The sequence below is a fragment of the Lagopus muta genome, chromosome 31 (assembly GCF_023343835.1).
Source record: "Lagopus muta isolate bLagMut1 chromosome 31, bLagMut1 primary, whole genome shotgun sequence".
Taxonomy (NCBI): domain Eukaryota; kingdom Metazoa; phylum Chordata; class Aves; order Galliformes; family Phasianidae; genus Lagopus; species Lagopus muta.
Genome location: NC_064463.1, coordinates 1,003,914 through 1,020,000, shown reverse-complemented (window position 1 = coordinate 1,020,000; position 16,087 = coordinate 1,003,914). Strand labels below are relative to the sequence as shown.

Below are 16,087 nucleotides of genomic sequence, written 5' to 3'. Positions count from 1 at the left end.
AAAGCCAAAGCCAATTTGATTGATGCAAAATGACTGCAAGGCTAAAGCCAATTTGGTTGAGATCAATTGAATGCAGACGCTGAAATCAGCGCAACTCTTCAAATGGCCACAAGGGGGCACGAGTCTCAGACTGGCCGGGAGGAACAAAATCGCCTCCGCCGGCCCTTGGTTACGGGGTTGGGTTAGCCCTGCGCTAGAACAAAACAAAGCAAAGCTAACCCAACCCCGTAAGCAAGGCAAACTTAAAGCCACTTTGGTTTACATTAATTGAATGTAAAACTAAAGCCAATTTGGTTTACATTAATTGAATGTAAAACTAAAGCCAATTTGGTTTACATTTAATTGGATGTAAAACTAAAGCCAATTTGGTTTACAATAATTGAGTGTAAAGCTAAAGCCAATTTGATTGAAGTCCATTGAATGTAAAACTAAAGCCAATTTGATTGATGCAAAATGACTGCAAGGCTATAGCCAAGTTGGTTGAGATTAATTGAATGCAGATGCTGAAATCAGCGCAACTCTTCAAATGGCCACAAGGGGGCGCGAGTCTCAGACTGGCCGGGAAGGAACAAAATCGCCTCCGCCGGCCCTTGGTTACGGGGTTGGGTTAGCCCTGCGCTTAGAACAAACAAAGCAAAGCTAACCCAACCCCGTAAGCAAGGCAAACTTAAAGCCAATTTGGTTTACATTTAATTGGATGTAAAACTAAAGCAATTTGGTTTACAATAATTGAGTGTAAAGCTAAAGCCAATTTGATTGAAGTCAAGTGAATGTAAAACTAAAGCCAATTTGGTTGAAATAAGTTGAATGCAAAGCCAAAGCCAATTTGGTTGATGCAAAATGACTGTAAGGCTAAAACCAATTTGGTTGAGATTAATTGAATGCAGACACTGAAATCAGCGCAGATCATCAATGGCCACAAGGGGGCGCAAGTCTCAGACTGGCCGGGAAGGAACAAAATCGCTCTGCCGGCCCTTGGTTACGGGTTGGTTAGCCCTGCCTAGGAACAAACAAAGCAAAGCTAACCCAACCCCGTAAGCAAGGCAAACTTAAAGCCAATTTGGTTTACATTTAATTGGATGTAAAACTAAAGCCAATTTGGTTTACATTAATCGAATGTAAAACTAAAGCCAATTTGGTTTACATTAAGTGAATGTAAAGCTAAAGCCAATTTGGTTGAAGTCAATTGAATGCAGACGCTGAAATCAGCACAACTCTCAAAATGGCCACAAAGGGGCACGAGTCTGAAAGTGGGCAGGAAGGAACGCAGATGGCATCAGAAGGAAGCGTTGATTGGCCTGGGAGCAGAAGGGCCCTCAGGAAGGGTGCGGGTGGGTTGGATCGCTGGGCTGAAGCTGATGGGATGAACTGCAATGAGACCGAGTGCTGCATCCCACACGTTGCCTGCGATGACCTTGGTGGGGGCTTGTGGCAAGAGTGACAGGAAGATCGTGGAAAGGGAACGGAGTGGGGATTCGGGTAACGGCTTCAACTGAACTGAGCTGGCGGTGACTGTGGGAGGCCAGGAAAGCCAATGGCATCGCAGGGGGGAAGTCATCGACTGGAAGCATCGAAGGCATCTTCACCTGTAATACAGAGACATGCTTTAGAAGGAGGAACGCTGAGACCCCAAACTGTGCTCACCGTCAGCCCACCCCCACAAACGTGGAAGCCAAACACCACTCCAAGAAATGGCTTCAGAGTAAGGTTAGGAGTATTTAAAAGGAAAGGTGTTAGGGTTAGGTACATCAGGGATTAGGGTTAGAGTGACCGTTAGGGAAGGCCAAGGCAAAGGCAGGAGCAAAAGGCAAGGAGAACAGCCGAGGGAACGCCAAAACAGAGGGCAAAGGCAAAGGGATGGGAAAGGCTTGGAGAATGCCAAAAGTCCGCATCAGAGGTCAGGCCCAAGGAGAAGGCCACAGAGAACACCAGAACAGAGACCAAAGAGATCAACGCAGAAGGCCAAAATGGAGAGCGAGGTCCGTGAGAACGCTGCAGGGAAGGCCGATGCAGAAGGTGCAAGGGCAATGGCCAAAGAGAATGCAGCACAAAAGGCCAAACCAAGGGCAAAGAGAATGCTGTAGGAGAAGACAAAACAAGAGGCCAAAGGGAAAGTGGCAATGAAGGCCGGGAGCAATGGGCCAAAGAGAACGTGGAAGGGGACGCCAAAACCAAACGCCAAAGAGAACACCGCAGGGAACGCCAGAACAGGAGGCCAAAGGGAATGTGGCAAAGATGGCCGAGGGCAAGGGCCAAAGAGAACGCAGCCAGGAGCGCCAAAACTGAAGGCCAAAATAATGTTGCAGGGAACGCCAGAACGGGAGGCAAAGGGAACGTGGCAAAGAAGGCCAAGGACAAAGGCCAAGGGAATGTGGCACAGATGGCAAGAACAAAAGGCCAAAGAGAACGCAGCAAAGGTGGCCAAGGGCAAATGGGCCAAGAGAATGCCACAGGGAACGCCAAAACAGGAGGGCAAGAGAACGCAGCAGGAAAAGCCAAGGGCAAGGAGAACGCTGCAGGGAAAGGCTGGAGGTGAGGAGAACATGGAAAGAAAAGGACAGACAGCATTCAGGACACCATGAAGTGCAGAAATGAGCTCTGGGAACCCTACCTTGTGTCTCAGTAAGTAATGAGTAAACATTGTGTGGTTGAGCATTGCCCTTACCTGCTGGGCAGACAATTACCAGGCAGCAAATTGGGGTTCCGGGGCATTCCAGGAAATGCAGATTCCAGTTTCTGCTGCTGCCATGAAGAACCGCGCATCTCCATGCTGTCCTTACAGCGCTCAGGAAAGGGAACAGAGCAGGGATTCAGGTAAAAGCTGGACTGAACCGAGCTGGCGGTGAGTGTGGGAGGACTGGAAAGATGATGGCATTGCAGGGGGCAAGCCATCAACTGGAAGCATCGAAGGCATCTTCACCTGTAATACAGAGACACGCTTTAGAAGGAGGAACATCGAGACACAAACGATGCTCAGTCAGCCCACCCACAAAACATGGAAGCCAAACACGGCTCCAAGAAATGGCTTCAGAGTACGGTAGGAGTATTTAACAGGGAAGCTGTGGGGTTTTTGTTAGTATTACACAGAAGGTTACAGAGGGGTTCAGTGCCCAATTGAAAGCACTATGGAAGGTGCAGGGTTAATTTGCACAGGTATCTATACAGTCATGGCTGCAATTCACACTTCATTTGGGGTTCAGAGCTTAGGGTTGGGGAGAAAGTATTGAGGTTAGGGTTATTAGGATCGTGCTCAGAGTGAGCGATAAGGAAGGCCAAGGCAAAGGTAAGAGCAAAAGGCAAGGAGAACAGCTGAGGGAATGCCAAAACGGAGGGCAAAGGCATGGATGACACCCAAGGGAAGGCAACGCCAAAGGCAAAGGGAAGGCAAAGGCAGGGAGAGCACTGAAGAGAAAGCCTCGTCACAGGCCAGGCCTGAGGAGAAGGCTGCAGAGAACGCCAAAACAGAGACAAAAGAAAACAAATCAGGGAAGGCCAAAATGGAGGGCAAGGTCCATGAGAACGCTGCATGGAAGGCCAACGCAGAAGGCCAAGGGCAATGGCCAAAGAGAACATGGAAGGGAACGCCAAAACCAAAGGCCAAAGAGAACGCCGTAAGGGATGCCAAAACAAGAGGCCAAAAGGGAATGTGGCAATGAAGGCTGAGGGCAATGGCCAAAGAGAACGCAGCCAGGAGCACCAAAACTGAAGGCCAAAGAGAATGTTGTAGGGAATGCCAGAACAGAAGGCAAAGGGAACGTGGCAAAGAAGGCAAGGACAAAGGCCAAGGGAATGTGGCACAGATGGCAAGAACCAAAGGCCAAAGAGAAACAGCGAAGGTGGCCAAGGGCAAATGGCCAAGAGAATGCCACAGGGAACGCCAAAACAGGAGGGCAAGAGAACGCAGCAGGAAAAGCCAAGGGCAAGGAGAATGCTGCAGGGAAAGGCTGGAGGTGAGGAGAACATGGAAAGAAAAGGACAGGCAGCATTCAGGACACCATAAAGTGCAGAAATGAGCTCTGGGAACCCTACCTTGTGCCTCAGTAAGTAATGAGTAAACATTGGTGGGTGAGCATTGCCCTTACCTGCTGGGCAGACAATTACCGGCCAGCAAAGCGAGGTTCCAGGGCATTCCAGGAAATGCAGATTCCGGTTCCTTGCTGCTGCTGTGAAGAGCCGCGCATCTCCGTGCTGTCCTTAAAAGCGCTCAGGAGCAACGCAGCTCTGCTGCCACCTGTGGGAAACAACGCAGTAATGAAGGCGCTGCCCCGCATGTGTGGGGCTGCACCCTGAGCACGTTGCTGTAATGATGACACAAGGGTTGTAATTAATTATAATTATAATTAACATTAGGGATATAATTAATGTTATTCATAGGGTTGAAGTTACAGTTGGTCTAACATCAGTATTCTGCACTACAATCACAATTAAGGTTATTTGACAAAAAACATGAGGCATTATTTCTAAGGCAGCATTCAGGTTAAGAGACATTTTCAACACTGCGTTAAGGGTTTGGTTTACAGATACGCTGCAGGTTAACACAATTATTGTTAGAACTCCCATTCAGCTACGGGTTCAGGTCAAGGTTAACTTTAATGTTGCCTCCCAGCTAATCCCAGAGTGCCGAAGGCAAGCAGAACTCCCAGGGCAGGCAAAGGGAAGGAGAACTCTCATGGAAAACCAAGGTAAATGCGAAGAAAACAGCCAAGCTAAGGCAAGGGCAAAAGCAAAGAGAGCACCAATGGAAAGCCAAGGTGAGGGCAAGGAGAACGCAACAGGAAAGGTCAGAATACAGCCAAAGAGAACACAGCAGGAAAGGCCAAGGGCAAAGGCCAAGAGAATGCAGCACAAAATGCCAAAACAAAAGGACAAGGGAACACAACATGGAATGCCCAGGCAAGGGCTAAGAAAACATGGCAGGAAAAGCCAAAATAGGAGGCCAAAAAGAACGCGGCAAAGAAGGCCAATGCAAAATGTGGCTGGAACAGCAAGTTAGGAGGTCAAAAAGAACGCTGCAGGGAATGCCCAGGCAAGGGCCAAGACAACGTGGCAGGAAATGCCAAAACAGGAGGCCAAAGAGAATGCTGCCGGGTACGCCAAAACTGAATGCTGAAGAGGATGTGGCAACAGAAAGCCAGGGCAATGGCCAAGAGATGTGGCATAGAACACAAAAACAGGAGGGCAAGGGCCAAGAGAACGTGGAAGGAAATGCCCAGGATGATGGCCAAGAGAACATGGCAAGAAACGCCAAAACAGGAGGGCAGGAGAACGCAGCAGGGAACACCAAAAACTGAATGCCGAAGTGAATGTGGTAAAGAAAGCCAAGGGCAATGGCCAAGAGAACCCAGCATGGAACACAAAAACAGGAGGGCAAGAGAATGCCCAGCCAATGGCAACGGCTAAGAGAACATGGAAGGAAATACCAAAACAGGAGGGCGAGAGAACGCAGTACAGAACACCAAAACTGAACGCTGAAGTGAATCCAGCAAAGAAAGCCAAGGGCAACCGGCCAAATGAACGTGGCATGGAACACAAAAACAGGAGGGCAAGAGAATGCAGTAGGGAACAGCAAGGGCAAAGGGAAGGAAAACACTGCAGTGAAAGGCCAGAGACAAAGAGAACACAGAAAGAAAAGGACAGGCAGCATCCAGGGCACCATAAAGTGCAATGAAGAGCTCTGGGAGCACCGTGTTGTGCCATGCTATGGAGTGGGTAAACACTGATGGGTGAGCATTGCCCTTACCTGCTAGGCAGACAATTACCAGCCAGCAAAGCGAGGCTCTGGGGCATTCCAGGAAATGCAGATTCCGGTTCCTTGCTGTTCCCATGAAGAGCCACGCATCTCCATGCAGTCGTTACGGCACTCGGGAGCGCTGCAACTCCGCAGCCACCTGTGGGACACAAAACAGTAATGAAGGCACTGCCCTACAGATGTGCCTCTTTCACAAACCTGCACTCCTTTCCCTGATCAATGTGGCTGCACTCTGTGCGTGATGCTGCTTACCAGCAGCACTGCAGCTGGGAACAACAGACAAGTAGAAGGCTCAGGTACCCAACAATATCCATCTTCCATCTTCTCTGATAACTGCTCACTATACACTGCTCTCACCTTCGGTTTGGTAGGTGGGGACTAAGGAAGCAATGCCAGTCCCACCCCCCCCCCCCCCCCCCCCCCCATCTCACACTGTGATAGAAGATCAGGTTCTGGACCACCTGCAGACTCGAACATCCAGGAGTCTTTGGGTCCTGATGAGACGAGTCCCAGAGCCCTGAGGGAATTCACCGCTGCAGTCACGGAGCCACTCTCAGTGGTATTTGAGAAGTCGAGGCAGTCAGGTGAAGTCCCTGGTGAGCAGAAAAAAGGTGACAGCACAGCTGTTATTATGGATAGAAAGGATGATCCTGGGAACTGCCAACATGTCAGTGTCACCTCCGTGCTGGGAAAGATCATGGAGCAGATCCTCCTGGAAGTGATTCTGAAGCACACGTTCCAGTGCCTCACCACCCTCTGTGTGAAAAGCTTCCTCCTAATAACCAACCTAAACCTCCCATCTCAGTTTAAAACCTTTCCCCTTGTCCTGTCACCGTCCACCCTCATAAACAGCCACTACCCCCCCACTTATGCGCTCCCATCAAGTATTGGAAAGCTGTGTCAAGGTCTCTCCAGAGCTTTCTCTTCTCCAAGAAAAACAATCCCAGTTTCCTCAGCCTTTCTTCACAGGAGAGCAGCTCCAGCCCTCTGATCAACTTAGTGGCCCTCCTCTGGACCAGTCCAAACCTCCACATCATTCCTGTGCTGGGGCCCCAGGCCTGGATGCAGTGCTGCAGATGGGGCCTCACAAGAGCAGAGTAGAGGGGGACGATCACCTCCATGCCCCTGCTGGCTGCTCCTCTTCTAATGCAGTCCAGAACCACCAAAATGTGCTGGTGATGAGAGGACTGAGCACAGTCCTGCCCCGTAAGGCCTGGGGGCACTGGTGTCAGCTGGAGCCAGCAATGGGCCCTTCCAGCCCAGAAAGCCAACCGTGTCCTGGGCTGCATCCATCTGTGGTCAGCAGGCGAAGGGAGGCGATCCCCGCCCCTCTGCTCTGCGCTGCTGAGGCCTCACCTGCAGTGCTGTGTCCCAATGTGGAGTCCTCAGTGCAGGGAGACATGGAGCTGTGGGAGCGCATCCAGAGCACAGCCACAAGTATGAGCTAAAGGACGGAACACCACTCCTGCAAGAAGGGAGAGCTGGGCTGCTCAGCTTGGAGAAGTGAAGGCTCCAAGGTGACCTGGTAACAGCCTTTCAATACCAAAGGAAAGAGCAAGGGAAAATAGAGTTTAGATATAAAGAAAATGTCTTCCACAGTGAGGGTGGTGAGGCAGTAGAACAGGTTGCCAGAGACACGGTGGATGCGCTGCCCCTTTCAAGGTGAGGCTGGGTCAGGCTCTGAGCAGCCCAATCCAGCTGGGTGATCATTGTGGGGGAGCTGCACCGCATCGCAAACCGACCTGCATACAAACAGTGCACCAACATGGGGCTCATGGCGTTCATTACCTGCTGTACTGATCTCAACCACTGACTGGAGGAGCCCAGGCAATCCTTGAACCCCATTGGGTTGCAAAATAAAGTCAGAAAAGATACAGAACATAACTTAACACACAATAATGATGCACAGAATGCCCTCAAAAAACTCTGCATAGGTGCAATTAATACATGGTACTGTGAATTACAGCCACAAAGCAGGATGATGTGGGAGCAGATGAACCCCACTTGGAGCCCCAGACTAGAAGTTATGAGATGGGAACCACTGAAAAAGAAACAACCCACATAGCAAATACAGCTGCTCTGACCCAGCTTGAGATCCCCCAGAGAGACAGAGCTCACAGCTCTGAAATAAAGCAGGAATCACTCACCCCATCCTAAGGCTCATCCCACACCCCAGAAAAAGCAGTCTCCAGGTTCAGGTGCTGCCCTTACAGCTACCAGCCCTTAAATGAGGCAAGGAACCCCCAAAAGGAGAGATCACAACCCTGAAATACAAATGGAACCACTTACCCCATTCCAAGGACCAGTGCTCACCACGCTCAAATGAAACAGCTTCCAGGTGCAGATGGCTGCCAGCCCTCCAACGCAGTCAGGATCCCCAGAAAGGAAGAGACCACAGCCCGGCAACAGAGAAGGGTTCTCCCACCCCCTGCCAAGAAGCAGGGCTCACCCCATGCCAAGGCAGCACTCACCGGGTTTGGATGCTGCCCCTGCGCTTCCCAGCCCTTAAATGGGGCCAGGGAGGGGTGGAGCCTGGCTCAGCCCCGCCCACAGCCAAACTGCCCCCAGCTGTGCTGCAGGGCCGCACCCCCCCCAGGTGCTCCATCACAGCTTGGGGCCGTGCCCTTAAAGTGCCGGTACAGCCACGGGACGACAGTAACAAGAAAAATGAATATCTGCTGAGGGAGGTTTATGGATGGACGACCTGCCGTAGCCCAAGAATTTTGGTCCCAGTCTGTCCTGGATGCCAGTTAGTGACTCTCCTAACAGACAGGGGAGCACAGATCTCAGTGCTGGCACAGCAGATGCTGCGATCTGTGTGAGCAGCCCAGACAGCAAAGGGCTGAAATCACTGCTGGGGATGCAGCGAGTGCTGTTTGCACACCCAGTGCTCCCAGTGACACATATTTGTTATTGCATGGCTCTGCGAATAGCTTTTGGGTCAGGGCCTGGAGCGCTGATTGATCACCTGAGGCAAGGACCGAGCCAGCTGTGGGAGTGCAGGTGAAGGCGATTCAGCTGTGTAATGAAGGGGTGGAGCCTGGCTGCACCTCTCCTGGACCCCATTTAAGGGCTGGCTGCCGCTGGGGAAGGATCTCTGCTGTGGTGATGTGATTTTTGTTATCAGTGGTGTGTATCAGAACATCATGTAAAACAACAGGAAATCAAGAGTTCCTGTTCTGGTTCTGTAGACAGCTGTTTTGGGTTTCCGCAGAGGAGAAGAGGAGCAGCATTTCCAGAGAACAGGGTGCACAAAGGAAGAAAGATGGAGCTCCAGGTAGGATACCAGCTCCTCTTCCTCTCACTGACTTACTTTCTTGGTTTGCTGTAGAGAAAAGCTTCCCTTGCATGTGCAGGAAATGTTGTATTACTGGTGAGGAAAGGTGGTATTTCCAGTAGAAAAAAAAAATGTGTACTTTTGGGTAGGAAAAGCAGTATTTTTGGGGGTAGAAAATGGCTTGTTTTGAGCAAGAAAAGGTGGTATTTTTGGGGTGCAGAATGGTGTACATTAGGGGAGGAAAGACTATATTTTTAGGTGTGGAGATAGTGTATTTTAGCAGGGGAAATGTAGTAGTTTTAGGGTGGAAAATGGCATGTTTTAGGGGAGGAAAGGCTGTATGTTTTGGGGAAAAAACAGCATGTGTGGGGAGGAAAATAACAAATTTTTTGAAGGTGTGGGTGGTTCTTGGGCAAAGTACACTTTCCCCTACTCAGCACAGGGACACGAGAGATGCATGCCATAGGGTATAGCTCAAGTGCCAATTAGCATCTGCAGACTGATGCCGGTACCACCCCAACCCTTTTCTGTCCCCGCTGCCACCCACCTGGCACCTCAGCCCTCTGTCTGGCCTGGGGTACCAGGTATCTGGGCACAGGCAGCGCAGCTCCCACCTGGGAGGCTGCCCCCAATTCTGGCTCAGCTGCCAACTGTGGGGCTGCGCTTACCAGTGCTGCTGCTACTACCTGGGGGACTGTACCCAGGTATGCTCCCCCCCGCTGCCTTTGTCCACCACCAGGGACATCCCTTGCTGGTAGGGATGCTGCCACCCCCAACAGCCAATGTGGCTGTGGCCTAGGGCTCCCCGAGGAGCCCCCACAGCCTGCAGGCATCTGCCTGCTGCAGGCCCCTAGCTGCCCCCACCCCCCTAGTTCTTTTGCAGGTATCCTCCCTGGAGGAGCTGATGCTCCCCGTGCCCTGCACCCTGCCTGTTACCTGGGAGCTGCTGATGCAGCCCTTCCAAGACGCCGTGCTGCTCTCGGAGAACTAGGGGCACCCAGCGCCCACCGACGTGTGCCCCCACCCCGCCACGGTTCCGCTCACCTGCAGTACTGCCACACTGGAATCAGGCAGTGAGTCCAGGGGCTGCAGGGTAGGCAGCAGGCTGTCTACTTTGCGAGGCTATGGGAAAGCTGGCATTACCCCACTGGGGATGTTCTTCCTTTTTCTGGATGCAATGACTGGCACAGATACTCTGGATGACTTCTCAGACATCGGTGATCTGCTCACCTGGATTGATGATGGTGAGTCTGGGCAACAAAGAACTGGCAAGAGGGTGTCTGCACTGAGTGGGTGAACAAAAGCCAGCATTGCTCCGCTGGGGATTTTCTTCCTTTCCCAGAAGTGACAGCAAGCACTGACATTCTGGAAGACTACACGGAAATTGGCAATTTACTCATGTGGATCAACAACAGTGAGCTTGGGTCTATAGAGCTGGTGGGTGGGTGTCTGCAGCGAGAGGGTGCAGGAAGGCTGCCATCATAACTCTGGGGCATGTTCTTGCTTTTTCAGAAGAGCTGAGCACTCTGGAGGTCCCGCAGGAGAACCGGGACCTGCCTGTTCTCAAAAGGGAGCAGGCCAGAGATGCTGACAAGGTGGAAGAGGAAAATCCTGGGGACCAGCTGCTGCTGGAACTGGACAGCTGCAAAAGTGAAGAGCTGAGGAGGTGGATCGCAGCCACAGAGCCACTGAGCCTGGATGTCCCCAGCAGTCTTGACTCCTCTCCTTTCATTGCTGAGCTCCCTGACTTCCCCAGGAGCAGCAGGGAGACACAGGCTGACACCAGCACCCTCAGTGACCCATTCTGGGGGCATCTGGGGAACTACAGGCCTGTCAGTCTGACTCAGTACCAGAGAAAGTTACAGGTGAAATTGTCTTGGGTGAGATCACACGGTACATGTGTGGCATCCAGGGGATCAGGCCTAGCCAGCATGGGTTCATTAAAGGCAGATCACGCTTGACCAACTTCATCTCCTGTGACTGGGTGACCAGACTGGTAGATGAAGGAAAGGCTGCTGATGTATTCTACCTAGACTTCAGCAAAGCCTTTGTCACGACCTTCCACAATATTATCCTGTGGAAACTGGCTGCCTGTGGCCTGGACAGCTATACCCTTCTTTGGGTAAGGAACTGGCTGGAGCAGGTAGTGGTTAATGGAGCTAAGTCCAGCTGGTGACCCATTACAAGTGGTGTCCCTCGGGGTTGGTACTGGGGCCCATCTTGTTTAATATCTTTACTGATGACCCAGATGAGGGCACTGAGTGTACCCTCAGTAAGTTTGCTGGTGACACCAAGCTGGGAGGTGGTGTTGCCTGAGGGTAGGGAGGCCCTTCAGAGGGATTTAGACAGGCTGGATTGCTGGGCTGAGGTGAATGGGATGAGGTTCAACAAGGCCAAGTGTCGGGTCCTGCACTTTGGGCACAACAACCCCATGCAGTGCTGCAGGCTTGGGGCTGACTGGCTGGATAACTGTGAAGAAAAATGGGACCTGGGGGTGGTGGTTGATGCTTGGCTCAACAGGGGCGAACAGTGTGCCCAGGTGGCCATGAGGGCCAATGGCATCCTGGCCTGCATTAGAAATAGTGTGGCCAGCAGGAGCAGGGAGGTGATTATCCCCTGTACTCAGCACTGGTGAGGCTGTACCTCCAATACTGTGTTTGGTTTTGGGTCCCTCACTGCAAGAAAGACATTGAGGCCCTGAAATGTGTTCAGAGAAGGGCAACGAAACTTGTGAAGGGTCTGGAGTACAGGCCTTACGAGGAGTGGCTGGAGGAGCTGGGATTGTTCAGTCTGGAGAAGAGGAGGCTCAGAGGAGACACTATTGCTCTCTATAACTACCTAAAGGGAGGTTGTGATGAGGAGGGGTTTGACCTCTTCTCCCAGGCGCCAAACAGGAAATGGCTGCAAGCTGTAGCAGGGGAGCATTGATGGGGTCTATGGTACAGGATGGATCTTGGGTATGGTGGAGCATTGTCCCCTTTTTGGGGGCTGGAGCACCTCCCCTATCAGGACAGGCTGAGGGAGTTGGGCTTGTTCAGCCTGGAGAAGAGAAGGCTGAGGGGTGACCTCATTGCAGCCTATCAATACCTGAAGGGAACCTACACCCAGGAGGGGAGTAAACTCTTCAAAAGGGCTGACAACAGCAGGACTAGGGGAAATGGTTTTAAGTTGAAGGAGGGAAGATTTAGGTTGGATGTTAGGGGGAAGTTCTTTACTAGGAGAGTGGTTAGGCCCTGGAACGGGCTGCCCAGGGAGGTTGTGGATGCCCCGTCCTTGGACGTGTTTAAGGCCAGGTTGGACGGGGTCCTGGGCAACCTGATCTGAATGTGGATGTTTGGTGGCCCTGCTAGGCAGGGGGGTTGGAACTACATGATCCTTGGGGTCCCTTCCAACCCGGGTGATTCTGTGATTCCGTGATTTAACAGGATGTGGGGTGAAATGGGTCCTTGCTATATGGGTCCTCCTCTTACAGGAGGGAATTAGTTCTATGGAGTAGAATGGATCAGTGGGGTCCATTGCCCACCTATGAGTGTTTATGGGGTGCAGTGGGGCCCTCAAATGGATGTCCTGCTTAAGGCAGAAAGGAAAACAATGAGGCAAAGCAGAGCAGGTGGAGGCCCCCCCCTTCATTGCTGTGATGTCAGTGGGGTAACAGCAGTTCTCAGGGTAACTGTCCAAACCATCCTAGACTCCCCTCTGCTCAGTTGTGAAGATGGTGCTTTATGGTCAGGGACAGTTTGTTCTATGATGTGCTGTGTCCCATTGAGCCAAAATTACCGCTTTGGCACTGAAATCCAAGTCCATTCCTTTCAAAATGCATTCCCAAAGGATCCTCCTTCCCCACTCTCTCCCTCCTCCCAGACTTAATCTGCAACCCCAAAAATTCGCATTTCCAGGCTCCAAATCCATCCACCTTTCACAGCAACACCTCCTTTACCCCTCCAAATCAAAATCTGATCTTCTCCAACCCCAAAATCTGTGCACTGTTCCCTCATTTTTCACCTCTGACCTCAAATCAGGAATTTTCAACTACTAAATCCATCTCACCTTTCCTTACTTTCCACTTCCTACTCCAAAGCTGACATTTCCAACCCTTCCCTTTTACCTCTTGCTTTTCATCTCCAGTCACAAATCAAACATTCTCACCCCCTAAACCTACAGTGTCTGATGCACAGACTCAGATGGGAACTATCCAAATCATTTAGTAGAAATTCTCACATGACTTATATACCTTCACAAGTTTTCTATTTCTAGTTCTCCAACCCTCCCCAACAACTTTCCCATCCACCTTTACATGACAACAGAGCATTCTACGCTCTTCAACCTTTCATGCAGGCGCTTCTCCAATCAGAGCAGTGAGACGTTCTTTCTTCTTCTAGAGGTGTCCTTGGTTCTCATGCTGTTTATCTTGCTCCACAGCTGCTGCTCTGAACAACTTTCCTTGTATTCCCACAGAAAAACGATCAGCAAAAAAGCAGCGCAGATGCAGAAGAAAAAGGAATGACAAAACAGAAGAAAGAATAGCTGAGTAAGCATTCATATACAAGTGAAAGAGCAGAGAGGATACAAGGAAGAAAGAATAGAACTGGAGTACATACACAGTAGGAAAAGGAGTGAGGAACCAGGGAAGAAAGAGGAGAGCAGATGCGCAAGAAAAAGCAGTCGGGATACAGAGAAGAACGAACAGTACATGTGGAGTGCATATCCAGAAGAGGAGTGAGGAAACCAGGAAGAACGAACAGCAGAAGCGGGGATCGGTTATAGAAGAGCAGTGCAGACGCAGGGAAGAAGACCAACCAGAAGAAGTGCAAATACAAGTGAAAGCATTGGTAAAACACAATTAAAAAAAAGTATATATATATGAAGAGGAGTGGGGATAGGATGAAGAAAGAACAACAGGAATGCAGATGCGGAAGAGTAGAGCAGATGGAGAAGACAAATAAGGAGATGGGGAAGAAAGAGAAAGAGAGCAGATGAGGAAAAAGTATGGATGATAAAAGGAAGAAAGAAGAGCAGAAAAGAAGAGCAGATGCATAAGAGCGAGCAGCGAGGAGACAGAACAAAGAAAAGCAGAAGATGAGAGAAGGAGAAACAAGGGGAATGAGGAAGCAGGGAAAAAAGTAGAGAAGAGGAGTGAGAATGCAGAGGAAAGAACAGGGAGAATATAGGGAAGAAAAGAGAGCCCAAGAGGAGTGCAGTCCCAGAAGGAACAAGATGAATGTAAACAAAATATAAAACAGCAGAAGAGCCGCACAGATGTAGAATAAAGAGAAGTGTGGAAACAGGGGAGAAAGTACAGTAGGAGCGTAGATGCAAAGGAAAGAGGAGTGAGGAAGCAGGAAAGAAGCAACAGGAGAGTGAAAATGCAGAGGAAAGAGCAGTGACGAAGGAAGAAGGGAGAGCCTAAGAGGAGTGCAGATGCAAAAGAAAGATTGAGGACAGAGTAAAGAAAGAACAGCACAAAACTAGAGCAGACGATGGAGGAGTGAAGCAGCAGGAAAAAGAGCTGCAGAGCAGGAGCACATACAATGAACAAAGGAGTGAGGACATAGGGAAGAAAACTACAGAAGGGAGTGCAGATGCAGAGGAAAGAGGTGAATTCACAGGCAAGAATACAGCACAGCTGTGTAGATGCAGAAGAAAAAGGACAAGAGAGGAGGTGTGTGAATGCAGAGCAAAGAGTATGAAGGGTACAAGAAAGAAAGAAGAGCCTAAGAGAAGTGAAGATGCAAAAGAAAGAGTGAGGATAAAGGGAAGAAAGAAGAGCACAAGAGTAGAGCTGATGTTGATGAAAGAGGAGAGAGGAAGCAGGGGAAAAAAAGAAACAGCAGAAGAGGAGCGCATTGAAGAAACAGGAAGAAGAGCAGCAGAAGTAGAGTTGAAATGCAGAAGAGAGAGAGGATAGAGAGAAGAAAGGAGTGCAGGTGAAGGAAGAGTGAGAATATGGGCCAGAAAGAATGGCACAATAGGAGCCATTACTGGGAGAACTAATCACCAGCTGAAGAGGAGCGAGAACACAGGGAAGAATCAGCCAGCAGAAAAGGAGAGGACAGCACTAAGGGAGGAGGACTTCAGAGTAGATGATCCACCGCAGCAGCAGGATGAGGTAAAGCAGAAACAGGGCAGAAGAGTGAGGAGAAAAGGAAAAGAGAAGGAATGGGCAAGGGAGAACTGAGAGGAGGGAACAGAAGAGCACAAAAATGCAAGAGAAAGAAGGGAAATAATGGTGCAGAGAAGAGAGAGAAAAGTACAGGAAAGAAATAGAGGACTGGAAGGCAGCAGAGAGGAGAAGTTAGAAAAGACAGAAAAAAGAAGGGAGAGTGTAGCAGAGAAGGGATTACAAAGCAAGAGTGGAAGAGAAACAAGATAGGAGTTCAACAGAAGAAGAACTAAAGATGGAAGAAGTGGGAAGTTGCGTGCAGGCAACAGAGAGAGAGAATGAGAGCAAATCCAGACCCTGGACCCAGACCCACACTTTAGCAGATGTGTTCTCCCTTAGCTTCCTTCCTTAGTGGCTGTCTTCTCACTTACCTAGCTGACCTGCTATCCAATCACTTCACTAGCCGAGCAGCTGTCCCCTCACCTTTCTAGCTGACCTTCGGTCTTACCTAGCTAACCTGCTGGCCCCTCACTTCCCCTACCTATCTGCTGGCCCCTCACCTGCTGTTCCTTGATGCTCTTGCCTTTTCCTGCTGCTCACTCCCAATCTCAACACTTGCCTGCTCTGCTTGCTGCTTTCACAGCTGGCTCTCAACTCTGCTCACAGCTTCACTCCTTCTGCAGCCCTTCTCTCTTCCCTTCTCGTGCCCTTCCAGCTTTGCCTCCCGTTGCTGACTGAGCACGGCCGTGCCCGGTAGCTGGGTGGCGCTGGGCTGTTGGTGGGAGGAGCGCGGGCAGGGGGTGGGGCCTCGAGGTGCACCCTACTGCTCTAGGGGTGTCAACGGTTTATGGGCTGGTTCGGCCCAGTTCTGTGACCAGCAGGCCAGAGGGATCTGTGGATCCACACCTCCGGGAAAGGGGAAACAGGGGACCCAAAATAATTGAAAACAACAGCAATAATC

At 50.6% G+C, this 16,087-nt stretch overlaps 1 long non-coding RNA gene across 2 annotated transcripts in view; it reads right to left on the bottom strand.

Annotated features, from left to right (window-relative positions):
* Positions 1–8,595, bottom strand: part of LOC125686092 (uncharacterized) — a 9,283-nt gene extending 688 nt beyond the window's left edge. Inside the window, exons 1-7 of one of the 2 annotated variants that reach the window (XR_007373666.1) lie at positions 8,039–8,595; positions 7,538–7,582; positions 6,211–6,342; positions 5,741–5,888; positions 4,083–4,231; positions 2,666–2,920; positions 1–1,586 (exon numbers count right to left, since the gene is read on the bottom strand). The exon at positions 1–1,586 is cut by the window's left edge and continues 688 nt beyond it. This is a non-coding gene — a long non-coding RNA (uncharacterized LOC125686092). The remainder of the gene's footprint in view (positions 1,587–2,665; positions 2,921–4,082; positions 4,232–5,740; positions 5,889–6,210; positions 6,343–7,537; positions 7,583–8,038) is intronic. The other variant, XR_007373665.1, reaches the window with a different exon arrangement.
* Positions 8,596–16,087: the final 7,492 nt, after the last annotated feature.